Consider the following 20,846-nt stretch of genomic DNA (forward strand, 5'->3'; position numbering starts at 1 on the left):
TATGGTTAATTGACATCTATTTCACTCTTCTAATATAGTGTGCTTCTGTATTTTAAGGAAGCTCCTAGATGATGAATGATTATTTTTCCCTCTCTCAGATTAACAGATCTAGGGCATTTTACTTTCTGAAGCTCTAAACGATATTGCATGCTGCACCATAACTGACACTATCCATAACACTCCCCACAGAAGAGATACATCTTTTTCAAAATGTCACATATATTTTGGAAGACATTCTAAAATTATTTCCATATAGGAAGTATATTGCAGATATTGTCCTAAGTGTTTTTATCACTCTAAAGAAGGACTAAAGGGTCATATAAGCATTTCTCTTAATAACTCAGACAGTATTTTGGGAGGGTGTTTGGTCTGCTTCACCTGGAATTACCTCATCAGTTTTATGCAGGGTGTTTGATACAACAAGAAATAGTCACACAACAGTAGACAAACTTAATTCACTTGAGACACTAAATTCACTTAAGACACCTACAGTGAACTTCAGGCAGTTAAAGTTGGAGAGGGGGAGATAACCCACAGAGAACACCCACACACTAAGCAAAAAGTATTCTGTGATTAGATGAAAAAATAAGGTAAAAATCCCTCACTGACTACATGAGTCAAAGAGAAACATCTAGTACAAATTCCACCCTGTCCTCTTCTGAATGTGAGTCTCACATTTTAATAGATAATGGTCTCAGGGCTGGAAGCTCATGAATTGTTCTATATGACGCTAATTTAAAACATGTTTCTCTTAGAAAATATATAGAAGAAATATTGATCATCCTAACAATTCTAAAGAGATTTAAAAAGAAGACAAAAGGAATTGAAGAACCCAAATTTCAAAAACTTTTAATCCTTGGAAAGAGATTACACCAAGAGGGTTGTGAGCTGTGTGGGATTTTACATCTTCCTCATCTCTTTCTCATGGTAGGAGACCAGAATATCCCTAATAAGAGTGATATAATTAGCAATCTGTGCTGTTTAGTCATTCTTCCTCTGATCTGGTGACTGTCACACAACTTACATAAAAACTCAAAAAAAAAAAATCAGTTTTCTTCCATATTCCAAACTCCATTATATATCTCTGTACTTCTAGCATGTTAACTGTAGATATTATGCATAATTTTTTTCCTCTTAACTCTGCCTAGACACAGTGTTTTTATTTGAAGTTACACAAATAATTAAAAGAAGCACAAATAACAGTTAAACCTACTGAAATGTAAGGTACTTCCAATCATATTGAACTGAGGAAAACAACAAAGCAATTGGCAAGAATTGAAAACCCTTTTCAGAACTCCTTTGGCCACAGAGTAGTCATTTTTTCTTAATAATTGACTGAAAGTCCTCAGAATTATTGCTGTTCTAATTGTGATGTTATTGAATTATCTAGTGAAGGCAACGGATAACTGAGTTTACTCTTACTTCCATGAGAACCAAAATGGTCTATTAGAAAAGAATGATGAATCCAGAACTTCATAAACAAATTTAAAAAAAGCTGTATTACTTTTTGGTGTATAAGTACTTCCATATTTCTAAGATCATTACAATATATTTATTATTAGCAATTTTACATAAAGAAACCATGGAAAACTAACTTCATTTTTATTTTTCACAAGTAAAAGAAGAAAATTAATAATTAATATGTTAAGAAATAATTTTTATCCATCTTTGCATTTTTCTGCTAAAAGCTGAAAAGAATTTTTCAAATATTAAGTATCCCTCTAAGGTGACTTTTTCTATTATTGACATATTTAGAAGAATTGAAGCAAGAAAAGTACCAGTGACGGCTGAAAGTCAGAATGAAAAGTAAAAAAGAGTATTTCAAATTCTAAAGTCCTGATTACCCACCCACAGTCTTCGTCACACAATGACGCTCCTCTTTCTCTGTGAAGACAAGATGATTTACCACTGCCTTTTCAATAATTGGAATATTCATAAGCAATTATAGCTGTGTTCATAAAATGTTCTTGGACTTAAGCTCTCGAATAAAACCATTATCAAGGATTAAAAAAAAAAAGAAGAAATCATATTTTCACAGAAAATAGCACATGTTCACTTCAGCAGGGTGTTTCAACTTTATTCATGAAATTCATGAAGTTATACAGCAAATTTACTACACCTTATGCAGTTTTAGAGAACTGAAGTCTGGTAACACCCATGAGAACTTGGATTCCAAATAAGAATTAAAGTCATTGTGATCCTGTTGATGCAGAGCCACAAACCTAATTAACTATCAAAGTATATTTCCAGTTTTACATACAAATCCTCCAATAAGCATCATGGGAAGAAAAAAAAAATCTCCAAATTTTCCAGAGAAAATGTAAACAATTCACAATACCAGAATGAGTCAAAAGAGTCATTACTTAGAAAGTATGCAAAAAGGTAAAAGGTATCCTTATAAAAAAGCTGCATTTTGTCAGTGTCTCCTCTGGAATGGAAAAGCAAGATTTTGTTTATTTTACTTCAGTCTAAATGCACAGAACCTCCAAAGGGGTTTCACCAAGTATCAAACGGGTCCCTGGAAATCTAGTATTGAAAACTAAAATAAAAATACGTACAGTAAACAAGCTGTTGCTGCCATAGTATCTCTTCTCAGTGCAAACCAGGCTGCTCCGTACCGGCACAGCCGATCCCAGCACCATCCCGCACTAACACGGAGCCCGGACCTCCCTTTGCTGCACTGAGTGCTTCATCTCAGGCACAGAAGGAAACAGCAGGGCAGCTGTGTGCCAATTCCACCCTCCAGCCCTGGAGCTGTTAAGTGAACACCCAGTTCCAGTGTGTCTTGACAGTGTCTGTGTGGAAGCAGGGGCACAGGGCAGTGCTCCTGAAGCCTCCTGCCAGCACGGCTTTTCCAAGCAGCCCAGATGCTCTGCAGCAAAGGGAAGCAGGAGCCACCAATGAATGGCTGCTTTCCGTACCCGGAGACTGCAGCCTTTATCCAATTAATATGCTTTAAAATTCCACCCACACGAACCTGGCCCTAAAGCAAACCTGGAAGACTTTGTGCCAGCGATCCCCAGGCTGAAAGGATTTGCTTTAAAACTCAGCTGCACACAGCCTGGAAGCAGTCACAAGACACCTCTCTCCAGATGGCTGGGCAGTGCAGTACCCTCACAGCATTCCCTAAAACATGCTGGTGATACCCAGTGAAGTGTGGACACCAAGGTCTCCTGGGGACAGAGCCAGGAGGGATGTGGGCAGCACGGCTTCTGGCAAACCTGAAAGCAGCTACTCATCAGGATGCAGAACTTGGAAAAGGCTGATGCTAATGTCTGGGAGCACAGCAAATTCACTGAAAAGTGAAACAAAGGGTGACATTCCAGCTTCAAAGAATACATGTCAAAATCCATCATGAATATCTCGAAAGTCTACTTACTTTAAGAAAACAAGAGATCTGCTGCTTACAAGCAAGTTAAATTGAGCTAAACTTTTGCACTATCAAAAAAGTGAAGTTTTTGTGTCCTTAGGTGGGCACATACTGATGAACTTTACTATGAAATAAATAGCACTACCTTTGCAGAAGGTAACAGGAAATTACAAGACAGTTATATATACACACAGATTCTTAAATTTGCATGGATTCTTCCAAAGAAGTGGATGACGTCTTTTCTCTATTGAGTAAAAATGATGCTTTCTTTAAAACTAACTTTAATGACTTCCACGTGGTAGAACCTGATGTCTCTCTAGGTATGTTTTTTCTCAGGCAGTTTTAAGAAAAATCAGATTTTCTATGTGGACTTATTTCAGATGTTTGCAATAACCTGACTTGCAGAAAATATTTCAGATGGCAAATAGAACTTACTGGTACCTGCTTAATGAAGCAATAGAATTTCTGCTTTCAGTGTCTAAATGTCATAATGGGCTTATTTCTCACTAGAACTTGCTCTTAATAATGGCAGCCACTGAAAGCCATGAAATCCAAATTTCAACTTAAGTTCCATATGCTTTTGATGTGAATATGCTGCATTTCACCTAGAATCACATTTAAGAATCCACAGGTAAATAAAATGTTTATCTTAGTTTTGAAAAATCATTGTGATTTATTTCCAGCAAAGAATATAATGCTTTTTTTGATCTATGTGACTTGTGTTTTCCCCTGCAAGGACTGTGTACCCATCATTCGACACATTCTGGAGCATGATGCACTGGAGTAAAGCATCTGCTATACAAAAACCCCTAAGCTGGCAACTGTGTTTTGCTGACAGACCTTGGGAGTTAGATGTTTATTGAGTTCTTGCTGGTGGATGGAAGCATCATTCACAATAATGCAGGATAATCTCTGTGCACTCAACTTTTGCAATAAAGCAAGACAGACTCTGTCTGTAAGTAGTAAGAAAAGTGACAAATATAGATCCCTCCTAAAATTTCATCATGAGGGTGAGGCCATTGGAAGGGGAAAGTACTGGATGTATTATGAGATATTATATTTTACTTCATTGCATTTCAGTTTTAGGAATTTATGATCCTCAGTTTTTCCTTTAGAGCTGGATGAGAATGAATAAACACAACCACCATACACTGAAAGGTTGTAGAGACAAATTCTTTCAATTTGAACAGAAATATGGGAAGCCTACCTTTAAACTTTTGGCTTGTAAAGTAACTGTCTTAGAAAACAAATAATCAAATGCAATTAAACAGAGAATTGCACCAGATTTGGTGGTGATCTGTTGCTATATAAGAAGCAGTGGAGCAATAAATATAATACAAAGGGAAAAGCTAAACTTTTAGCCCAAGAGAAGAATTGAACTGAAACAAAACTCTCTATGGGGCTACTAAAGAATTCAGCTGATAATTTTCTCCACACATCAAGGTTTCATTTCCACAGTTAAAATTGCTAAAATCCCCTTTGAAATCAATGGAAACAGTCTGAAGTCTTTGGCAGTAGTCACAACATGTACATTGTTAACCTCCAATTTCTCCATCATCAGCAGTCTATTTGCTGAAGAACTGGTCCAGTATGTAGTTAAGTTATAGTTAAGTACAATATATGCACAGAAAGGTAAGTAACAGGATATCTATGGTAAACCAGAAATACAAAAGAATAGGACATGTAATAATTACAACTGCATAAGGTGATGAGTACTTCTACAGCATTGTTCTTCCTATTTGTTCCATGTATTTGTTCTTCATTGCCTTGTATTTAAGCAATATGTAAAGTGACTCAGCCCTAGGGAGTTCAGTTTTGGGGAAATGACACACACATGCAACCCTGAGAAAAGATAATGAAGAATGAGTCCCAACAGATTGAAATTTCAAATGCAGTTTAATTGAAATACTTGTAAAACAGGGGAAAACATTTTTTTCCAATTATTTCAGCTTATGTTATAAACAAAGATGAACATTTCTCAAGTTTTCCCCATTAATATTGTTGCTGTAAAGCTCAAGTATGCAAAACAAAATTAAATAAACAGGACTGATTCATCGTTTTGCAGTGCTCTGGTGAAGCAGTAAATGCAGAAAAAACATGTTGTTAGACCAACTTTATGGCTGTTCTGCATCACTAAAGTGGCACAGAGCAACTTATCACAGACAAGTAGCACAAAACAATTTGAAAAGCACTTTCTTATTCTTCCCATCTCTATCCTCTCTTGCCTTCCCTAGCAGTTGCACAAGACTAAGAAAGCTAGCTGCCCTCCTGCTCCTTTGATCCTTTCTGTACTTAAAGCCGTATAGAATTACTTCCATGTTGCTACTCACCCCTGGAGCTGCTCCTCAACACAAAGCTGGTGAGCACTGCAGATGACGGCTAACCCTGACTCCTGTTCTACAACTGTGCCTCACTGCAGCCCAGCACAGAGCCAGGGAAGGACTGGGATCACTGAATATAAGCTGTACAAACAGATGAACAACTCTAACAATGTGTTACTAAGAGCTGTAAGTAAAACAGCAGGGTTAAAAAAACCCCAAAACATAAAACTGAAAGGCAAATGGAAAAATGAATGTGCCTATGATGCACACCTGCAATCTGTAAGACACTGCTCAGCAAAGCACTTACACTGCCATGGCTGAAGTTGGGCTTCCTGAAGCACTTCAGCACACTTCACTTTTGGATGGAAACTCTTATGAACAATGACAATTCCTAGGTGGTGGAAAAGGGGTATCCACTTCTGCACTACGAACCCAGAAGATGGGGAAAGCAGAACATGCAGCAAAGGTGGCAGGGACATAGCAAAGATACTAAATGCACTTTAGACCTGTGTTGTGTGAGAGAAACTGATCCACAGCTCCTCAGTTGCAGGGATGCAGTTTGCCTTGATACACTTGTCTGGCTGAGTGCCAGCCCATTTTTGAGGTAGGAAGTGAAAGTGAACCTCCTAACCCATTCATTTACTTTAGAACAGTGAAAGAACTTATCACCTGTTGTCCAGGCCAGAAGGTAACAAGGTGACCTCCCCGGCTGCAACTCCGCACTTCCATCAGCTCACCTCATGCTTTACATTCGCAGCCTCAATGTGGCTCTCTACTTTGGCACTGCTATCCATGGCCACATTTCCTTACACTGGGATGATTTTTTTTTGAGAACCAATTAAACACATGTCACCAGCTGAATAAAAATGATATTTTCCTGACATGCAGAGAATAGAAAAAACTGCTTTGCATATCCTTTATCCCCTTTATTTCCAAAAAAACAGCAGGAAAGTTCCATTCTTAGGAAAGTCCAGGGGAGATTAAAAACCATGGAAAAATATGTAGTTAAACAAAGTCCACCTACAACTGCAGCAGAAATAATACACAGCAAGATTTAGATGCAAATATGGTGGTCTAGAACCCCACATAAAGAGTTTAAATCTACTGGTATACAGACAAGGGAGACATCCACAATGATCTCTCTCTCAGTGAATGATTTTCAAAACCATGTTGGATATATTTACCAGCTAGCACTTAGGAGATGACAACCCTTGACATTTACTATCTAATGCTAGAATACAACTCTCCAATGCTTTACACCTACAGGATAAACTACAGGCTGGAGAATGAAGAATGAAGACAGGTACAGGAATGTACATAAGGTGGCTGATACTGCAAAATTCTGAAAAAAATTTCCAGTTCTCACTTACATCACCAAAGCTTGCATTACTTGCTCCTGGGGATTTGTTTGAGGGTTTCCAGTCCCAGGTTTTACGCACTCAGGCAGGGTTTCCATTAGATTCAATTATAGCTTAATATTGGTATAACTAAGGTATACCCTAACACACTGATCTGTTCAGTCACTGGCAGCATTTTCAGCTCAACTGGTAGATAAATCTACAGCATTTAGAAATCTGAAAAGCATTTATATGGTTTTCAAGAAAATTATGCACACATACTGAATCATTCCCTCCTGACATCTTTTCATTGGCTGTGATCACACTCCTTTGAAATGAGAAAAAATCACAACTGTGCATACATGATTACCTTTAATTAGCCAGCACCTACAAATCAATTATTAGATTGTCACCGAATTAGCTGGAATAGTAAACTGTAAGCAGCTGACAGAAATTTCAGAAAGGAATGAGAAAACAAACAGTGCCAAGCACACATGAATTCAGAGCCAAGTTCAGCACCACTGAAGAGGAACTGAGATGGGGTCTAGGAAGCTCTGACTTGTCTTCCAGTTCAAGTAATGAGGACATGAAATAATTTCTGTAAAACTACACAGGTCCTCACTCTGAGCACAAGAACGAGCAAACAGAGCTGTACCTAGATGTGTTACAGCACTGTGCTGCTCCACAGCACACAAGCTGAGGACTTAGGTGATTTTATTGTCTATGTGTTTTAAAAATGTTACATTATCTGAAAGATTATTTTAGCCATATTTTACCAGGCTGCAGAGACAGGAATATGTTTTGCCATCCTGACATCTATTTTTTCCCTATTACATCTCCCTTCTAAATCTTGGCTCAGATACAGAAATATCAGGAGGATTTGGTGGGCAAAGCAGCCAGGCTATTGACACAATTGCAGTTTCTTTTGTTGAAATGGATGGGGTCCTTGCAAGAATCCTATGATCACAGTTTTGGCTGCAATAACATAATTCATAGGTAATATGATAAAGATGCTCTGAGCCACTTCATTGTGACCACAGTATTTTAACATTAGAGAACACACATTATAAACTATTTTAAGTCTAGGATGAAAAAATTTTATTAGAATTTGCATTTCCTGACAAGGTTATTGCATGAGCATATGCATCATATGCTACTCAGGGTGGAGTGTAGGTGCTGGTTTTGGAACAGGGCAGTTGGATGCAGGTACCATTCAGGTGATTTGGTCCTGACAGCAAGTATGCTGCTCAGTTTCTGGAGGGAAAAGATCCCAGATCACCCCTTGGTGGATTGGGCAGAAAAGGAACTGAAATTACATCTTGGTTTTGAAATAGTTTACTCTAGCAAACAACAAATGAAAAAGAAAAAAACAACCAAACTACTGAACCACCAAATACATTTCCTTTCCTTGTGCCTTCCTCAAATGAAATACCTTACAGAAGGATCTTTATTAATATTTTTTCCAATAATGTTATTTAAAACATTATCTTTCTTTATAACAAATTGAAAAGCAATACTCATGTAAGTGGGAGTTCTAAAAATTCCGGAGTGTGGTTGCTCTTTATATGAAAAATCATTTATTCTTTTAATACGCAGTGCATAGAACAATTCCATTAAGTATTAGTGCTTCTGGACTGATATGAATTTGGCTTTCTTCCTCTCTCCTCTGCTTTTCTCATCTAACAAAATTGTAGCAGCAGAAATGGTATTATGCAATGTACCTTATAATGCTCCTAATATAAAAAGCCTGTCTTAGTCTGCTTTCACCAGAGATTTCTGTCGCTGCTTTAACAAAGGTAAATGAAAGAAAAAATTTGGAGCATTTGAAAATACTTGTAACAAGCTTAATAAGGCATATCTTCATAGCAAGGAAAAGTGAAAATACATTTTTAGGAAGTGAGTACTTAAGAATTCTTTGCCTGAAATACAAGTTTTAAACCAGATCCAAAGCCTTTCAGCATTATTATGAAAACCATCAGGCAGTAAAGACAGCCATGGAAATGGTTGGGGTAGTGGCTGGCAATTTCAGCATCACTTCGGCTATCTCCTTGCTGAACTGAACATCAAAACTGGCTTTCAGGTAGAAGAAAACATATTTTTTAAATTTATTTATAATCAAGGATTACTGTGAAAACTACCAAAGTATTCACAATATGATCTGCACTTTCCATGTGACAAAGAAGATTAAAAACTAGGATCTGTAAAAGGAAGTGTTCTCAGTCTTGTAGAATAAACTACTCTTTGTGCTTTGTTCTGACAGAGGCTGTCACCAGAACAGTGACCATTAATGCAAACTGTATGCTAAGTTCTGAAACCCATTCTTGACATAAATATATGGCAAGGTATATGATAAGATCTTTAATGTAAAAGCCAGTTCATTAACTGACTGCCTTAGTCCTTAATTGTAAAGGATTGCTGTGTGAATTTCCTGGATGATTCAATGTCTATTTAAGAGCATAGTTTATGCTGTTTTCTGCAAGCTGATTTTGCTTATGGAATGATGTCTCTTACTGAGGAAAGAAATTTTTTCTTCACAGTATGAGAATGATTCATAACCACATTTTTGCCTTGATCAGAATGTATTATTTTTCTTGATGTATCTCACACCAGACTGATGGGTCAGCCAGACAGAATGTCTGTGATGCTAGAAAAAAAATACACCCTCCTGTTATACTGACAACTGTTCATTAACAGAACTCATGAGCAAGATAAACTAATGCAGGTGGAGAAAAGATTTTTTGCTAAAACAAGCAGCTGAAATCCCTTTCAGGCTTATCAGCTTGAATTGAGGATTATCTACTCCTCATGCAGCACTAAATATGATAAAGGAAAACATACTGTCTGTTTCAGCATTCGCAGTAAGAGAAAATGCTTCTCTTTGAGCTGGAATAAAAGCACCAAGAACATACTGCTAAGTACTTTGTACAGGCAAAACCCCTTGATACAAGCAATAAACAGTTTTGCCACATTAGATTATTACATTCCCAGTACTGTAACAAATTTCAGGAAGAACTTGTCACAAATTTCCTTCTGGATTTAAGAACAGTGCAGTGAGAATAGCATGTTATATGCACAAAACTAATGTGATGCCATGACAGGCCCACACAGCTGCTCCTTCAAAGTCTTCATAAACTGAGAATGAAAACAGAGCTTATCCCCTAATTCCCCATAACAGTTATTAGATTTTTAATACGCAGAAAGCATTTCCCTCTCTTACCTTTGACAGGCATGTGCTGAAAGGATGCTCCAAGATATTTTTCAGGATGCTGGTTATAGAGGAATCCCTGACTTACACAGGTCAGGTGCCATGGCACAATACTAAAAATGTCAGACAAAGCAGTCAGGATTACCCAGTGGCTTGATAAAAATAAGCTTACTTTGGATCTAATCTAAAGACTGAGCACTGATAGGTATGTGTTAGAGAAATGGCAAATATGACAGGTCCAAAAAGACAACTGAGGAACAAACCATGAACTATGCCTATTAACTTGACTAGTACAGAAACACAGTGTTCCTGAGCCTTGTAAATGAGTACTGTGAAATTTATCATGTCCAGAGTTCTTTTTTCAACAATTCTGCATAATATTTATGCAAATACATTTACAATTATTTTGAAAGGATTGGCATAACTTCCAAAACTGTCTCTCCAGAGAGGAATTTCCCAAATGAGCTTTAGGTTCTCAATACGAAAACAAAATTCTATTTACTTTTTCCTTTCTTAAAACCTCTTAAATTTACTAAAATAATGAAAACATGATCCAAGAAACAAGAATTCCAAGAAACACCTCCATAATATAGCCTGTGGATCAGTGAAAAACACAGCATCCCTAAGGAATAAACAGTGAAATTGTTCAGAAGAGTGAATATTCCAGAAAAATCTCAAGAAGGTTTTGCACAGATAGAAGTATGTATATTATCAAGCAAATCAGTGAGCCCTATTTTCTGCACTTTCCTGAAAAGCCATGAGGCTTCTGCTCCTGGATGTAGCCATGACCAATTTGACCTTTTGGACAGCTCCCTTTTTGAGCTGCAGCATTTTGCATCTGCTATTTCATTTGGAAAATGTTTGCATTTTAGGATTCACTAATATTGCTCTAGTAGAAAAAGATAGCAGATATTACTTTCATATCCTGTTGCTGCAATCAGCAAGAGTGGGACAATTGTTACTTTTTTGTATTATATTAACTGCATTATCTATAAGTCAGCAAAAAGTAACCACAAGACAAAAATATGTTTTTGCTTTTTGGTTTTTTTAAAGAAGTTATGATAAGCAGTATTTCACAAAATTAAAATAGGATTTTAGTGTCAATACCTATGGAAATATTACACAAACAAACATTCTGCCATCATCTTATGAGAAATAAAGTTTAGCAAAAAAATAACATTCATTGCAATACAGCTAAATAATTTTTCATGTTTGCATAAATTAAAAGGAAGCAAATTATTATTATAAGTGCTAATGTGCAGCAGTAAAATAAAGATTATCCTGGCACTGGTGTAGGCACAAGTGGTTCTGTGTCTGCTCTTTACTACCACTTGTAGCACTGCTAACATCAGTGATTAGGGATAAATAGATACATTTGCCTTTATTTAAGAAGTAATCCCTCTGCTAAGTATAAGGATAAATTCAGAACACAGCAAATACCATGATAAAGTGTTTCATTAAATAGGCTCTTTCTGGAACAGCTGGAAGGTCATGAAAGATTGAATTTCTTTCTGTCAACCTGAATACAACTAAAAATCCAAACAGCATAGACTATTTCAATTCTCAGTCACATGAAAACGTGGGCACTAGTGCACACAATGGTGAGTTTGTGGTAAAAAGACAATCACTGCTTTGGCAGAGACAAAATGAAGGAATATCCTTCCATAGTCTCTGCTGAGGAATCTGGCCAATACTCAGTCTTTATCATTTTTTATTAGTAATCTTATAGCACACAGTAGTTCTGCAGATACTTATTAACCCACAAAAATATGCTGATGAAGTCCTGTTTTGGCACTAGGTCTTCTTTTAAATTGAAGATGAAGACAATTTAAATCCTGCCCCAGATTTTGTATATATAAGTCAGGCTCCAAATCTGATCCAGAAGAATTGTATGCATTCACAGAAATATATAAATACTCTGATCCTAGTGACACAGCCATGTGCAATGTAGGTACCACCCCTTTTACTCTATATTCAGACATAAACTGATGTTTGTCTCTGGGTTCCATGCAATGATAAAATTTCTTGTGAAAGCCCAGATAAATGGTCAACCCAGAGCTTCGTTCATTCATTCAAGCACAGCAGTCAGGATTTATCAGAAAGGATACCAGAAAGGATTAATTCTGGAGTGTGAAAAGAAATGGTGGCACATCAGTTTATTGCTCGGACGTATAATATGTCCTGTGCAAGGGATATCTACCTCTACTTTTAGAAAAAAAAGAGAAGGGACAAAGGATGTCACATAACTTTGAATCTTGGATATAGGGAAATAGAAGTGGAACTTTTTTGGTGGCAGATTTGTTGGTCTGTCAGCTTTCTCCAGGTTCAGAATATAAATTTTTAGTGTGGCTGCACAGCAGTTACAATTCATTTAAATCAAGGATACCATGGGCTTTGCTTCCTCAAGTCACTAACCTCTGTCACTGTACCATCACTGACACACCTGTGAACCAGAGGAGTGAACTGGAAACTAATCGCTGTTTGTAGGATTGCACTGTCTGTACTTGAATGTAAAATGATTCCCAGCCTAGTGCTGGATGTTGGCATTCAATATAATGTAAGCCTTAAAGAGTTGATCTTCAGCTGTATTTCAGGGAAAAAAAAACCCAAAAAAACAGGACCACAGGCTCACACATAATAGCTGAATACAGAGGGACTGTGAAAGCAGTGCTCTCCTGAAGAAGAAATGGGACATGCTCCTAAAGTTGAAAGAGTAGGACAAATTTACCATGAGGAATGCACCCCAAGCTCCCAACCTGACACCTTAACCATCAGTTTTTCATGGAAGATTTTAGGGCAGTTTAAGAAGTAGCCCTTGTCCAGTCATGAAAACACTATGAGCAACTAAAAGTCACTTAAATGAAAGAAATAGCAATTTAAACATGCTGTTAAAATGTAAATTTAGATACAATCTCTAGAAAAAGGGAAGCGTCAGGTTTTATAACCCAGTTTAGGGAACACAAGAAGGTGAGAGAGTAAATGTCAACAGCACAACTGTATTCAAATTAATTCCTTGTGAAGAAAGGATCAAGAACGGTCTTTGAGAAACACAAATGGGGGAGAGGAGAGGGACTGCACTTTCAGGAGGGTACCTGGAGTAGATGTAGCCCCAAACATGGAGCAGTTTAACTGAAGCACAGGTTGCTGCAGTCCTCCACCTCTGAGGAGTGAAACAATTCACATTGAGCCTGGTCAGCCCTTTGCAGCCTCCTGTGGTCTCACACAAAGTGGGTGTAAGAGCAGGAACATGGCACAGGGCTGAGCTGGGGCAGGGGCAGAGGTGCTGCTGAGACTGCTCCTTCCAGGAGAGCTGCCAGGGCAGAGCAGCTCTGGGCTGGGGATGCCCTCACCACATTCTCAAGCTGTCTATGGTCAGTAAGAAGGAGCCTTTGGTTTTCTACAGATTGGTGAAACTTCCAGAGAGCAGTCTCAGTCTAACCTGAGAGGTGGGAGGCATATTATTCCTCAAGAAGAAAGTATTTCTCATAAATAGTGTGCAGGACAAAATCCTTGCAACTTAGAGCATACCTAGGTTGCTCAGAAAAAAAGATGCATCTCTAACCAAGCCATGAGTGTAAACAACTGAAAAGGTCAAGTCCCAGCATATAAAGAAATCTCTCTCAGGTGTGAGCTAAAGCCCTTCTGCCACAGGCAGGTGGATGGAGGCAGAATTAATTTCTGAAATGCTCCCTGGGGATTTGACGGGCTAAAGTATCATCAAGCCTAAAGTCTGCAGAAACAACAGACTTTTTTTTGGGAAGCCAAATAAGTGAAATATCGATATGCCCTAAACAAAATTTCCATCCTATTTACTGAGATTTCAAGCGAAGTTTAAATATAATTTATTGAAGGAATTTAAACTCATTTATTGTGAAGCCTTAGTCAGAGGATCTTAGTCTACATCTTTCAGCCCATCTTTCATTTGTTATGCTGCTGTCACTCCCACTCCTCTTCCTTCTCTAGATCAACAATGTTGTAGAGGGATAATCAGGTCATTTGAAAAGACCTTAATTTTTACTGAGAGCTGACAAAACCCTTTCAAGTGTATCAGAAAAGTAGAAAACACTAATATTTGAAAATGAAAAGCTTTCAAAAAGAAAAAAATGTCCTCAAGGAAAAATAAAACCTTTAAATTATTCTCCTGAAGACCTCAGAGGACAAAATCATTTAAATCCATTAATATTTTGGCATCAGTTTGCAGTTATTAAAATCATGCTTGACTACTAAAATAACACTGAGTATAAAGACACTACACAGGGTTCAATAACTTTGCTCGATTATGTGCTACTTAGTTCAAAATGATGTCCTAAAAGAAAGGAAAACCCAAACCCACAACCCCCTCAAAAACATACAAAATTTCCCCCTAAAAAATCCCAGCCTTCCAAGACATGTAAAGAGGGAGTAGCACAGAGCCCTTTCTCTGGCTTTCTCTGACACCTCTCCCTTGGGTCAGGATTTCAGAGGAGTCACCAAAACAGATGCAGAATAAAACAGATGATACAAATTGCGGATCTTTGTGTTTTCATGAAAATATTGAAGTTATCCAGGATGGGGGGGAGCCCCTTGCTCTCTGAAGGCCAAGATGCTTTAGATGTGCAAGCACTGCTGAGCTCTGGTGCTTTAGGCAATGCAGGCTCTTCTGGCAGCACTGCTGGGGAAAACCCAGCAATTGTGCTTCAGACCTGTGCTGGGACACTCTTTGGGAGCAGGAAGAATGTGTCCTCTTCAACTAAAAGATGTTCCTCAAACCTGCATTGAAAAGATAGTTTTTTCCTCTAACTACAGTGAGTGCCAAAGGCTGCAGACTGAACATAGCAGAAAACTCCTGAGTGAAGATGATGTTTCCCTTTATGATGTTTCCCTTTATCCTGCATGAGAGATGTGCTACAGATCCCACCTCCCGACTCAGCATGGTCTGGTGGTTCTTTTAGGGAGAGTCTCACACACATGGCTTTTTAGGTGCCATTTTCCATATACTGTAGAAGGTGCTAGGTTTACACCTTTAACTCTCCTAAGAAAGTATAGCAGCCAAAAACGCAATTTTTCAACAGTCAGTGCCCTGCAGAGAATAGCTGGTTAAGTCTTGACTTGTTTAAGGTTTATGGTCTTGCCAAAAGATTATAAAAGAGCCTGAATTAAAAGTCAAAAGCAACTATTTTATATAATTTTAACTTTCAGGCAGGAAATATTTTGCATACATATATTTGATATATCGTATTTAGTGGAATCATAAAACATGCAACATTATTTGATTATTATGGCCTTTAAAATTATCCAATGATTATAAAATAGTTGGTCAGACAATAATTTGGTCCTGATAATTACATCTTTTCCACCCCTGTGATTGAAACTATAAAATACAGAATTAACTATGAATGATCCATAAATTAGTTACCATCAAAAACAGGTATTTGAAAAATATATACATGGATTTAAATCAGTTCAGCTGTAACTGAAAGAACACCAGTAGATACAGTTTTGAGTGTTTTAAGATTAATTGTAGCATCTGGAACATATTAAATATATTTTGATAAATCATGAGATTAGGGAATTTCTTATTACAGATAATATACAAGTTCACGAGCTAAGTTTTGGCTTTCTCTTTGTCCATATAAAGCAATACATTTCAGTTTCAGTGAAATAAGCTTTCATTATAAACATAAGTATTACCTGAGAAACTTACCACAGATTAGCATCTTTATTGCACATACTCACTTATATAATCATGTCCTGAATATTCTAGGCAAAGGAAAAGATGAACTTTCCATGCTAGTTAAGATGAATTATTTTAAAAAATAGAAAATTTGGGATTGTAGATTGCAATGTTAATTCCTTGCCCTTTGCACTTTAAGGAGCCTTCCTCCCACAAAAAAAAAAAAAAAAAAAAAAAAAAAAAAGTAACAATATTAAACTAATGATCATAAATCATAAATAAGAGTAGTAAGAGATAATACTAATTGTAAGCTCTGCACTGATTATAAAACCAAATAAAACCAAATACGTAAAGAAGGCCTATTGCAAACAGCTCATGGAACATCCTATAAAGTAATTTTAACATGTTTGCCATTCCATGTAAAATCTAGGAAAATATAACTTTGTGTCTTAAAACACTTTGTGATGGTGAGTTCTCCAGGCACATCACCTATTTTCTTTTTAATATTTCTATGATTTAATCAAGAGCATATTATTTTGAATGATCTCAAAGGAATGGGAACATGCTGGATTCTTCCACAAGTGCGGATCCAGCAAAATAATGATGTACCAGCCCCATCCTGCAGGAGGATGTTTTGAACACTGTGTTCATGCCCAGTGCTTTGCTGACACTCACTACTGACATCTGAGTCTGCCTGGTGGTGTTTCTTATCCCAGAGATGTTTTCTGCCTCCTGATGCTTTTTAGCTAAAATAACAGAATAACTTAGATGTGTTTATATAATACCAGCACACAGTAAGCCCTAGCAAACAAAATCAAACAACCAAAAATAAAAAATGTACTCCAAAAGCAATATTTAGGTCAAGCTTAACTTTCATCAAAGTTCAGCAAAACAGTGGTTTAGTTTTTGGTTTTTTTTAAGTTTTAAAATGTTGTAATTTTATATGAATACATATGGGTTATTGAATTTTTAATTTGTAATTTGAGATGGAAGAGCAGGAAAGATCAGTAGAAAGAAGATTATTTTACATATCAGTTTTGTTTTGAGACCACAGTTTTCCCTTATTTGCACCCAGGAAGAAATATACAAGTGTTTTATTCCCATTAAATGAGAGTAAAAGAAGTAATGTGTTCCTTCTGAAATGGAATTTGTAAAGCAAGAGGTTATATGGTATCAACAAAGGCAGAAGATAGGCTGTCTTGATGACACATATGAAAAATGTGAATCTAGAGGTGTGTTTGAGAATTCTTTAAAAAACCCCAAAAAGCTCAAAGAATAAAAACAAAAGGCCAAATAAATCCAATATAGATCCTCTTCCAATTTGAGAAGGCCCATGCAGGAGCTCTCCTTTATGCTGAAGCCAAGGCCAACATGCATTTTATTATGAAATTCTGCATATATTGTATCATAAGATTATGAGGGGAATTCACAAAGAATTTGCCCGTTTGACTGTTGTAAAAACTGCATTTATCACGAAGGCAGAGCTGCTTCCAAAGGGCATCAAGTGATGATGTAAAGTTGCAACTTGTGTACACCAGGTACCAAACTGCAGTCCCCATGAGCCAGAGAGAAAAGCAACCAGCATGCACATACAGACCAAAAAGCAGGAAAAGAAATGTCTCTGGAAGTGTGTAAGACCACAGAGCAACTTCCTGCTGCAACACAGTTCTGAATTGTGTCAGTGGGAGAAGTGTTTCTGCCATTGCTGATTAGCTGGAAAATCTAACCTCTGAAGCTTGAAAACTCCAGAAGAGCCATATTTTATTCAGTCTGGGCTTCCTGCTGAAACAACTGAGAAAGACTTTCTGTACAGACAAGACAACATAGCTCACTTTTTGTAGTTCAAGGTAGAAGACCCTAAATAAAAATGCATTCTGGGTTTGCTCAGAATGTGGATGTATTATATGAAAAAATAAACATGAGGTTTTAGTACATTCCCTGGTCTTGGCTTTTCAGTGCCAAAGACAGCCTAAGAGAAGCCTGAAAATATTCCTATGCATTGAGGCATTGCAGAGTAACCGGCATAATTCAAAATCAAATGTGGCCAATGTTAGCAGAGTTTGCAGAGCACACTGATTTAAATTCAAAGGAATCCCATGTATTACCATACTAAAGACCCTCAAGGGATGTTTATTAATCTTGCACCTACCTTTAAGCATAGCTATAAAGCTTGATATTAAGAAAGAAATGCAGAAGTATTTTATTATCATTTTCAGTTCTAATGCCTAAACTGTCTGATTCCATTTGGTTAAAAATCCATTGGTGTGATGGTGAGTGCACAAGCCTCTTAAAATCAATGCACAGACCCTTACTGATGGTCCATTTCACATTCCCTGTTCAACTAGAATTCTGGAAGCTTTAACAGTTCCATAGGCATCGAGGCTTGAGTATGATGATTTGAAGGTTAATGACGCCCGCAGTGACGTGAGGCCCAAGGTCAGTTAACACACTGACTGCGCAGCCTGTCCGAGAACTTTGGTACATGTGGATGTAGCCTGCTGACTTGAACTGAACACTAATTATCCCAGATCCAGCAATTCTAAGTGAGCTGTGAGGTGTTTATATGAGGCACATTATCTCGAGTGATTACACTAGCTATAGCCACCAGTTTATCACAGTCTGGTGGAAAAATACTCCATGGCCTATTTTGAAAACAGACCAATATATATTTTGCAGGACCTTTCACAATGCCACTGTGTTCTTTTCACCTTGCTAACTGAAAGCTAAGACGGAAAACCTGGTAATTAAAATTTTAAATTTACCTTTGAGATGTAATACACATAAGATAAGATATTCCTAAACCGCTAGTGTTAATTTGCAGATTTTTTTAAAACAGCTTTTGCATTTAATATGTTGGATTATAATGTCATGGACTTGAAAATATCAGGTTAATGGTTCGACTTGATGATCTTAAAAGCCTTTTCCAACCTAAACAATTCTCTGATCCTACATAATTATTTTTAAATGCTCTGGTTCTCCTTACCTTAAGTACCAATGCTGTAGACCAAGAGTTTAGCAAAAGGGAACCAACTAATCTCTAAACCATGATGAGACCTAAGGATTTCCTGCTGTCTGGTTTTAGCAAACTGTCTTCTATTCACACCTTTTGTACATGGTACTTTCATACTATCAGCGTAGACACAGATGCATGGTGAAGATTTCTTGCAATATACAGTGCAGAAAGCAATAAAGGTATTTGTGAGCTGTAAAACTGAGAAATGTCAATGATATGGACAAAAGTTGATTGTTTGTGATTTTTTAGCCTATATAAGAGACTGGAATTTTTATGAAACTTTTTTTTCCCTGATGGGATACATCACTGCCATTATAAATCAAGGACTTATTTATGCTTGCCTGTTTATACTAACTGTCCCAGCTGCCCACCACATGGAGACCTAGTTCCCACTAAAGTTTCCCTCACTGCATATATTTCAGTATAGGCCCTCAAAGGTATTAAAGCAGCAAATTCCTGAAGAGGTTGGTGACAGAGAGTCCAAGGCAATCATGCTCACGTGGGCTAAGAAGAAATGTAAATGCTCATTGCTTAGAGACAAAAAGTAGATGGGATAGCAGGTACCAGGTTTGAGGAGGAAACCAACTCTCTGTGAGGATTTTTTTTTTCCTGGTGTAAAATAGGTATCAAACCTAGAATTTATGTCCAGTTTTCTTAATTTATGTAAAACCAGGAAGAGATTACATTCTCCATAGTATGAGATCATAGATGTTTTCAGCACCTGCTTATGCTACATAAGGAGAAATCAAGACAGTTCCCCACCTTCTTCCATACTCATCCAAAGTCAGTCCACCTTTGGATCAGTCCTTGGCTCAGCTACTTTGATTCCATGCTGGCATAACGTATTATTTAGGGGAAAAAACAATGTCCTAGTCATGAATCAGAAGGTCTACAAACATCACTTAACTGTTATCTAAACCAGATTTAAATCACACATGAAATTAATCTGTAACGAAAAGTATGTGTGATAGGCTAATCTAAACACTGGTATAACTAGTTTAAACTGAGGTTAAATAGAGATATGGTCTTTTGGAACATGTCCACTTGTTCCTGGAAGAGTTCTGGATGCATAGAAAAATACAGAATCTGACTTTCCAAATAGCTCTATACATATTATAAAGAAAAAAGTCTGCAAGAAAAAGAGTCAGAGGCACACATCTTCACAGTCACATGGATTAGAACATTTGGAAAACAATGTTTAGAGTATTACAGGTATCTCAACTTAATTACTCTAAAAACCCCAAAATGTCTTTCAGATTTTTCTAAAACCCATCCACTATTTTTACTGTTTTTGACCCCATCTCACATAGACAATAAAAATTAGGACACGTTACTGTATATGAGATTTAAAAAAAATAAAGCTGGGTCTTTGTTTGGGAATAAGAGAACAATGATTTAATTAACTGTGTTTCTCTGCGGCTGACAGAACTGAAAAGATGGAAAATAAGGCTGAAAACATGGGCCACACCAGGATATAAAGATTGCTTACAGCAGGACACAGATACAGTGTCTCATTTGAGAAGGTTTTGATTTGTAGTGAGCACATGATAATTCATTAAGCATGTCTGCAGTAATGTGATTAAAAAAAAAAAAAAGTAGGAACATGATTAGAAAAGTTAAGAAATGCTAAAATGCTAAGACTTTGAAATGCAGACAGTGTTTTACTCTAGAGTAACAGGAAGAGCTGTGCTTTACATGGACAAAACCTTAACTTCTGCCCTTATCTGAAATTTTTTGGAGAAAAATGAAGGTCATGGTCTCAAAACCTTGCTAGTTAGGAGGATGTGCCACATTATCTATGTGTAATAACTTTGGTCTATGAGGAAAATCTGAGGAGGGTTCACACAGGTACTTTTTAGATACTGTTTCATTCTGAAGGGATGTGAAGCCAGAATTAGCATTTTTCTTATTTAAAAGGTGACATTGCTCCAACAGACACAACAAGAA

General features: G+C 37.1%; 1 protein-coding gene across 1 annotated transcript in view; it reads right to left on the bottom strand.

The window, feature by feature from the left end:
- Positions 1-20,846, bottom strand: part of CHRM3 (cholinergic receptor muscarinic 3) — a 121,981-nt gene that overhangs the window by 86,800 nt on the left and 14,335 nt on the right. The window lies entirely within an intron of this gene.

The sequence above is a fragment of the Pyrgilauda ruficollis genome, unplaced genomic scaffold (assembly GCF_017590135.1).
Source record: "Pyrgilauda ruficollis isolate IOZ18807 unplaced genomic scaffold, ASM1759013v1 scaffold24, whole genome shotgun sequence".
In the NCBI taxonomy this organism is placed as follows: Eukaryota; Metazoa; Chordata; class Aves; order Passeriformes; family Passeridae; genus Pyrgilauda; species Pyrgilauda ruficollis.